We start from the raw sequence: 8,550 nt of genomic DNA, 5'->3' as shown, positions 1-8,550 counted from the left end.
GAGATGTTGAGTAGGAAGTAGGGTATATGGGTCGTCACTGAGAGGAGAACTTTGGGCTGAGGTATAAATTTTGGAATTGTCAGCATAAAGATGTTATTTAAACCATGGGACTGCATGAGCTTACCTGGAAGAAAGGCCCAGTAAATGTTTGCTGACTGACCCAATGGATGCCAAGAGAGGCATGGGGGCTGGTGTTTCCCCCAATGAACAGGGTGATGCCAGAGGAGAAGTAGGCTTAGCGGTGGGGATGGAGGGGACTGTGAACTAGGTTTGGATTTGTGAGTTTCAGGTGCCTGCCCTCATTCAGTTAGAGATTTCCGGGAATTGTTCACAAATGTGTGTGAGCTTCGGTGAGAATTACAGCTAAAGAAAACATGTACGCTTCGTAGGTCTCTTGGGAGGTTGAACTGCTAGAACGGAGAAGATGGCTGGGAAGACCATGTAGAATGAGGACAGGAGGGTTACTGATGGAAAGGCAGTGTCCACGCATTCCAGGTGGATGGAGAAGAAAGGACCTTTCAACAAAATGCTTGGAGTTGGAGCAGAGGAGTAGTGATGATATAGCATTGGGTGGACCAATGGTCGGAAAGAGTTCATTGTCAACAGTGTCGGTTGCTACAGAGAATGAGTATAAGGTCATTGGATTTGGCAAATTAAAACTGACTTTGCAGAGGGCAGTCTCAGAGTAGTGGTGAAGCAATTCATTGGACAGAGAATGAAAGGTGGGCTCCTGCAGAGGCGCCCTTACTCTCTCAAGAGGCTTAGTAGAGATGGGAAAAGATATTTCAAGGGAAAGTGGTCTAAGAAAAACTTTATTAGTATGAAAAAGGAAAGAGGTTACTAACTTTATTGACTGAGGATATGTACAGTAAGGAGAACATAATCGTTGTATTACCAGCCAGCACCCGACTTCCTCCTAGGAAGAGGACTGACTTTGTTTAGGAAAATACTTCAACAGGGTGTTTTGGATTTGAAAGATGATACTCCAAGTATGATATAGGAAGACACAGCAAAATAAGGAAAAAAACAAACTGTTCTGTGTAAGAAATGAGCAGGAATTTTGGGTCTGGGATGGACAGAAAGAGAGAAGTGGAAGGATGATAAAAGGGAAAGGAGGGAGTGGATGGGAAACCCAAGATTGGTAGGGGGGGAGGATTGAAGGACATTTAAAACTAGGAGAGTGACGTCAATCAGTTATGGGTGTTTGGCCTACCTGTCTCTGTTCCCTCACATTTCAGTAAAAGCCTGTTGCACCCACAGTCTGAAAGCTGGAGTATTGTGGGGAACAGAAGAATCAAGGTGGTGTCCAATTTTAGTTTGTGTGGAGTGGAAAGAAGATAACTATCTTTAGATAACAAAATGAGTCCCAAACTGAACAAATTCAGAGGTCCCCAGGAGAAGTCTAAATGCCTCCTTGGAGAATCATTGGAAAGAATGTGTTTTCTTTGACAAGTAGGGTTGGTGGTATGGGCCAATTTCATCTGAATCTCATCAGAGATTATGCATCCGAGTTCATGCATACCCTGGGCAAGATACGGTATGCTAAAGACTTTAATAGTTGCCATCTTAATTATTTTTCAGAATGACACTAAAAGGTGAATATTAGAGTATTAGCTCATATTTTCAGATGAGCAAAGTGTGACTCAGAGAGGTTAAGTGAATTGTCCAAGATCACACAGCTTACATTACTAAAGAAATATTTCAAACTCAGATCTTTCTGACTCTGTTGCTCTTTTTATTTCACTAAACTGACTGTACTTGTGGATTGGGCTGATGGGAGGAAGTAGAAAGATTTGAAATATTAATAGATTGAACAAAAGTAGACAGGAAGAGAGAGAGAGAGAGAACAATAGTGGGAAGAGGTATTTGTTGAAGCAAAGGGATTTCCCTATCCCTTCTCTACCCCTACCTTCCTTCCATCTGCTTGGGAGATTATGAGCCTGGCACCATGCTTCTGGGAAAAAATAAGAGCAATTAGAGGCCTCTCCCTCTCTGTTTAATTTTGAATGCCTAGCCTCTTTGTAGGGTAGTTACATTCTATTTGGCTAAGCAGATATGAGCAATGTTAGTTCTATAATTGGGCCTACCACCCTGGGTGCTTGATAAGCATTAGGTACCAAACAGTGTTATTCTAACTGAAATAGCCTCTCCTTAAAGCTGTCAGTGCCCATGTGTAGGCCCTTAGGCCTTTACATGTTTCAAATCAGCTTAAACTGCACTTAGTATTTCACAGCAGGAACCCAGGCTCCCTTAGCACTTTGCTTTTGCCAAAGATTACTCTTGGTTATGCTCTGGCTTATTAATGCTAAAATGATTATTTCCCTGTGCTCAGACATGCAAACCAGGCCTCGATTCATAAATCTGCTGCTTTTTGGTCTTTGTTATAGTTTTGAGGCCCATAGTGATCATCGATGCCATGTTTGCATTGTTTGTAAATGTCTTGGAAATGGCAACAAGGTATGCTGGATAGAATACTGGGCTATAAGCTGAAAAACTAGGCTGGATGTCCAGATTCCACCAAGGAGCTAGTCAAGGCATTTACTTTCTCTAGATCTCAGTTTTTTCATACACAGTGTAGGAAGTTTGGGCTAGATCAGGGAGCACAGACATGCTGCTGTCCCCTTCTGAGCACATTGCAGACATGACTAGTGGATCTCTTCCCTGTCATGGCAGAGCTCCAGGCAGCCATTATTAGTAGATTGGATTTAACATCAGGAGTCCACATCACTTTTTCCCATGCAGAGAAGACTCACCTGGATGACTGGGATTGCTCTCCACCTTGAGGTAGGGCTTTCATCAAACATGTCCCAGACAGGTTTCACTCAGGCTTCTATCATCTTCTTTAATAGCTTTTATGGGCCTTTTATAGAATTCCTGTTGGGAATTTCTTTGGGTTTAATCTTAAAAACTCTCATGTTAAAATGTTAGCCTATGTCTCCATTTTTTTCCTTTGGTAGGATAGAATAATATATACTAGGTTTTATAATTTAAGATAGGGAATGGCAAGCACCAACTAATTCCTATTAACAATAGCCTACATTTATTGAGGGCTAAGTCACTGTGTTGGGTGCCCAGGCTGACCTTACTGGTGATGTATCTAATGGACTCTCTCATTGCTCATTTCTGTTGGCCACCTCCTAAAATGGGTCTACTGTCTTTGCCTCTATATCTGAACTGTTGAGAATACTAAGGAGAAATTCATAACCAAGTGTACTCTGAGCTCTGTAGCACAGCTGGCCAATTATTTTGTCACTAGGGAGCCTCACTCTTCCCCCTCCTAATTCCTCATCCCCTTTTCTTTTCTCAAACTTCCTTCAAACTCTAAGCAAATGTTTTCACCTATTACTTCATTTAAAAAATTGTAAAATTGAAGTGATAGAGCACGGTTTCTCATCCTTATCATTTGGATCTATGCACCTCTTCCCTGGTCCATTCCCACTATCAGGAAGGCTCTTCCTTCCTGTTCATGGCTCTCTCTCCACCATGCCTTGATCTCATCCTCTTCTACCAACCAGGGACCTCATTTCCTTGTTCTTTCTCTCTCTTCCACTGCCAACTTCTTTCTACTTGTTCTTTCTCTTCATCCTTTAAAGAGACTCAGATTTCCCAAATCCTGAACAACTCTTCCTTGACCCTGGGTCCTTTGTAATTTTCTTTTCCTGTCTAGACAAGTCGCTTAGGAGATTAATCTACTCTGCCCATTTTCAAAACTCATTTACTCCATTCATTGGGACCTGGCTTACTTTCCTCCCTTCCCCTATCCCATGACCTCATGAACTGTTCTGTCAAAGGTCACTGAGGGACCACATATTATTAAACCAGGGAACCCCTTTATCTTCCAGGTCTTTTTCTGGACTTCTCTCTATCATTAGAGTGGTGTAATCATCACTCTCTCCTTCTTGAAACTCTCTGCTCCCTTACTTTTTTTTTAATCCTCACCTGAGGATATGTTTATTGATTTTAGAGAGAAAGAATATTGTGCAGCGGGGTGGGGAGTGGAGAAAGAGAGAGAGATAGAGAGAAAGGGGACCATTGGTGTGAGAGAGAAACATTGATCACTTGTCTCCCCTATGTACCCTGACCAGGGATGGAACCAGCAACCTAGGTATGTACCCTGATCAGGAATCAAACCCACAATGTCTTGGTGTATAAGGCAATGCCCCAACCAACTGAACCACCTGGTCAGCATCTCCCTGACTTTAAAAAATTTTTTTTCCCTTCAGGGGAGAGTGCAAACACAGTCCCCCACTACCACAAATTATGCAGTTGAGTTTCCCACATTTGGGGGAATCACAGGGGTCAGCACATGCAGAATGCAATGGATAAGCCTTGCCCTGGGAGAAACACCTGCGTGATCATGGTACTTCCCCTGCCAGGTAAATATTTTTTATCATTTTTTATTGTTATTCTATTACAGTTGCCCCAATTTTTCTCCCTTTGCCCTCTTCTGCCCCTCCCACCCTCCACTCCCATAGTCAGTCCCCACACTTTTGTCCATACCTGTGGGTCATTCATACATCTGGATTCTCATCCTACTTCTTGGATATACTTTTCCATGGACAACTTTCCAGCTTCCCTTTTCTGCCCACCATTTAAAGGTAGGTATTGTGTAGGCCTCCTCTCTTCCACACAGCCTGCCCCCCTGACTAATCTCATCACCTCCCATGGTCTTAATTACTATTTTTATGTGGATAATTCTCCAGCTCTAATGTCTTAGCTCAGCTTCTGGTTCATGCATCCAAATGAATTCTGCTCATCTTCATTTGCATGTCCCACAGCACTTCCAACTCTGCAAGTCTAAAGCTTGAGGGACTGTCTCTCTGTTTCCCTTTACCTTCAGGCCCCCTGCCTCCAATGTTTTCTACATGGCTAAAGTCACTTCTACGTACTCTGGCCATACAGTGGGGAAACTTTTTTCCTTCATCTCATGTACCCTTCGCTGAAACTGTTCTAATTTTTACCTCAAATATTTCTCAAATTTGATGCTTCTTTCTTGTCCCCAACTCTTATCTGGAACCTGGAGCCCTCCTAATTAGTCACCTGGCCTCCAGCATTAACACCCTCAAATCCCTTTCTAAATCCTAGGTATCCAGTCTGGCCTTTAAAACACTAATCTGATTATGTCTCTTGCCTGCTTACAATTTTTCCATGAATATAGTTGCTTATATGATAAAGAACAATTGCCCTGCTGTGTTTGGCAGAAGAGCGCAGAGGCTAAGTGTGGGCACTGGAGCCCCACTATCTTCTCAGGTTTAAATCCCAACTTCATCATCTCTCATTTTGGGAAAATTTCTAATCAAAGTGTGGCCTAGTTATATTTTGTGTAAAATGAGTAGGATTTGGATTTCTTTTATGATGAAATGCAATAATACACACCAAGTGCTTTATACTATGCAACACATTTTTGGTAGTAGTTCCATTACTACTATTTCTCCTACTTTTTTTTTAACCTCCTTATTAAAGTACATAGAGAAGAGTGCACACATTCCCAGTGTAAACAGCTGGATGAATTTTCACAATAGTATCCAGGCCCCACATCAAAAAACACAGATTTAGCCTCATCTGAGAAACTCTGCTTTGTTTCTTTTTTTATAATTGTATTTTCATTGTTTACACTACTATGGATGTCCCCTTTTTTACCCTTGGTGCCTGCCTCTACCCAGCCCTTGCCTCACCTTCCCTCAGGCCTTCACCACACTGTTGCCTGTGTCTATGGGTTATGCATATACATTCTTCCATTCATCCCTTCACTTTCTTTCTACTACTATTATCATTACCTCTTTGTTCATGCATTACGTTTCTAGAATACTATCCCCATCATCCCTCTCACCCATCCTCTACTCCCATTCCCTCCCTCTCTTTCTGTCTCTGTCATACCATAACACACCACACACACATACCCATAAAATCAACTAACTCAGAGCTTTGCCCTCACCAATTCCCAGTTGTCACCAAACCTGTTTCAAATCTGGCTGAGAAACTGGCTGAGAAGACCCTTCTGTGCATTCTCATCACACTGTGGGCCTAAGTGCAATACAGGTTATCATTCAGTAATCAACACATCAGTTTATTAATGCCCCCATTAAACTGGGAGTAATCAGAGGAGAGAGACTAGCACAAGTCCTGGTATAGAGATGCTGTCCAATAAGTATTAAACGAACAAATGAATGCATTGCAAAATGTGTCTATCCTTCCTTAATATTGAGAAACCTTGTTCATTCTTTTCTTTACATTCACTCTGGATGAAGGACTCTGTCTTTACCACTGTCCCCCAGGCCTCAGCAAAAGAAATTGTCAATGGCATCTCTTTTGACACAGCTGGAGGATTAAGAACGGCAGCCATGGATACCCTTCTTTCTCTAAAAGCTCAAGGTGCCCTATAGACTTTTGTGAGCAAACCCAAAGATTTTCCCATGAATGAGGGATCCTGTTAATTCTGAGTACAAGTTGGATACTGATGGGTTAACTATATTCCAAAGAAGAACAAGCTCAGGGGTAGAGGAAAAAATATAAATGGCCCTTTGAAATGTTTGTATTTTGGTACTAATCATTAAAAAATATTAAGCTGTCCCTGTCACTCCAGCCAATCCTCTTCTCTCATTAAATGTACAAGGCCAGAATCCAAATAAGAACTGGTCTTTAGTTTTATAAGAAAAGGGTAGACTCAGAGGCTGAGAGGAGCTAATTGTTTTTGATTAGTTGGTTCCAGGCTTCACTGAGTTTTGTTGGGTCTAGATTATCTGAATCTTTATTGAGGGAGTTGGAATTGGTAGCAACTACAGGAGCAGTAACATTTGTGTGAGAGTGCATTTAAACAGCGGCAGCTCCACGTGCATGGTGGTGTGTTCATGCATGTCTGTGCACATGTGCAGTCCCTTGTACCTCTAGGTGGGGGGTGTGGCCTGGGCATGTGCCTTGGTGAGAGAGAGAGAGAGATGAAGTTTTCCAAGGTTCGGGCTCTCACAGAAGGCCAGGGATAGTGCCTCAGCCTCCACTCTTCTCTTCCAACCCAGCCCCTGAGAGGCTCACCTGCCTGGAGATAATTTTATTTAATCTTGGCAATCTTCAGAGATAGACTTAAGTAAACAAGGATCAAGCCACTCACAACCTTAATCAGGCTACACATAAATAATGGATTGTTGGATTAGCGGAGAACATACAGGAGGGGGGAATGTGAGGGCAATAAAACCCATTTTCCTTAAGTGGTCCCTTCCTTCGAGGAGCTCCAGTTTCTCCAGGCAGATGTCTGCATCAGGGGCCATGGAGACATTTCAGCAGTCCATTTTTCATTCATTTATTTATAATTTATTGATTGCACAAATTCTTACTAATCCCTTGAGACAACAAGACATGATACTAGATGTTGTGGGGGGAGGCAAAGACAAAATCAAAAAGAATTCTTTCTTAATTGCTCACAGTTACAAGATGGGCTTATAACTATAAGTGGAAATTGACCAAAGAGTTTCCTGGTAGAGCACAGGGACAGACTGTCTTTTCCAAGGATGATCACAACAAAATCTCCCATTTCACCTGCTCTTGGTAAGATGTGACCTTGACATTCCTCCCATCCAGTGGTGGAGTCTATGAACCTGACAGTCTGTTGAACTCACGTAAAACTTTGTGGCTGCCTTCACCAATAAGAGTGCAATAGAAGTGATGCTATGTGACTTCCAAGGCTAGGTTAAAAGACCATGCATATTGCTCCTTGGGCATGTTTGTTCTTAAATTTTGATCACCGTATCATGAGAAAGCTCAAACCAGCCCAGGCCATGTGGCTCCAGTCCACAGTTCAGGTGAGGTCCAGGTTGACAGCCAGCATTAACTACCAGACATGAGAATGAAGGTGCCTCCATGTGATTCCTGCCTCAGGTATTGAGTAACTCCAGTCTTCGAGACTTCCCAGCTGAGGCCCAGATATTGTGAAGCAAACAAGCCATCCTTGTTCTGCCCTTCTAGATTCCTAACTCACAGAATCTGTGATCTTAATAAAATGGTGGTTTGGAGTTGCTAAATTAGGAGATTGTTACAGAGCAACAGTGACTGCAAGAAGATCTGTGGGAGAAAACTTGGAGTCTTGGAAATTTATTTCCCCTACTCAATGATCCAATCAAGTCCAATCAAATCTATATTTTGAAAAAACCTCCTTTGTATCTGTTTCTCCTCTTAATTTCTATCAATGTTGCTCTTCTTAGCCAATGCTAACTCTTAGCATGGTGTTTCTGCCTCTGGCCTCATTCTTCCCACTGCCTCCTTTGTAGTACTCACTCACATCTGAGCGTTATACCCCTGGCCCTCAGTTCATGCCTCTGAACTTGGAGTAGTACACTATGAGAGACTTAGCAGTGTGTTGAGGGTGAGAGAAACCATAAGACGAATATGGCAAGGCCTTATTTTACTCACTAGGAAGTAATTACAACTCTTATTTTTATATTAAAAGAAACATAGATAAATTAAAACATCAAATCAAAATTGGCAAGAATTTTAAAGATAGAACCAAGATTTCAAGGGCATTTCTCTTGCAGCAAGAATGTCCTGAAACTACTGGTGATA

The 8,550-nt window shown here is 42.1% G+C and overlaps 1 non-coding gene across 1 annotated transcript; it reads right to left on the bottom strand.

The window, feature by feature from the left end:
• Positions 1 to 4,220: 4,220 nt before the first annotated feature.
• On the bottom strand, positions 4,221 to 4,384 carry LOC112314420 (U1 spliceosomal RNA). The gene has a single exon (XR_002975785.1). It is a non-coding gene; the product is annotated as a U1 spliceosomal RNA (small nuclear RNA).
• Between the last annotated feature and the right edge of the window lie 4,166 nt (positions 4,385 to 8,550).

The sequence above is a fragment of the Desmodus rotundus genome, chromosome 5, assembly GCF_022682495.2.
Source record: "Desmodus rotundus isolate HL8 chromosome 5, HLdesRot8A.1, whole genome shotgun sequence".
NCBI lineage: Eukaryota > Metazoa > Chordata > Mammalia > Chiroptera > Phyllostomidae > Desmodus > Desmodus rotundus.
The sequence above is the reverse complement of the archived record's forward strand: the minus strand, read 5'-3'. Positions and strand labels throughout refer to the sequence as shown.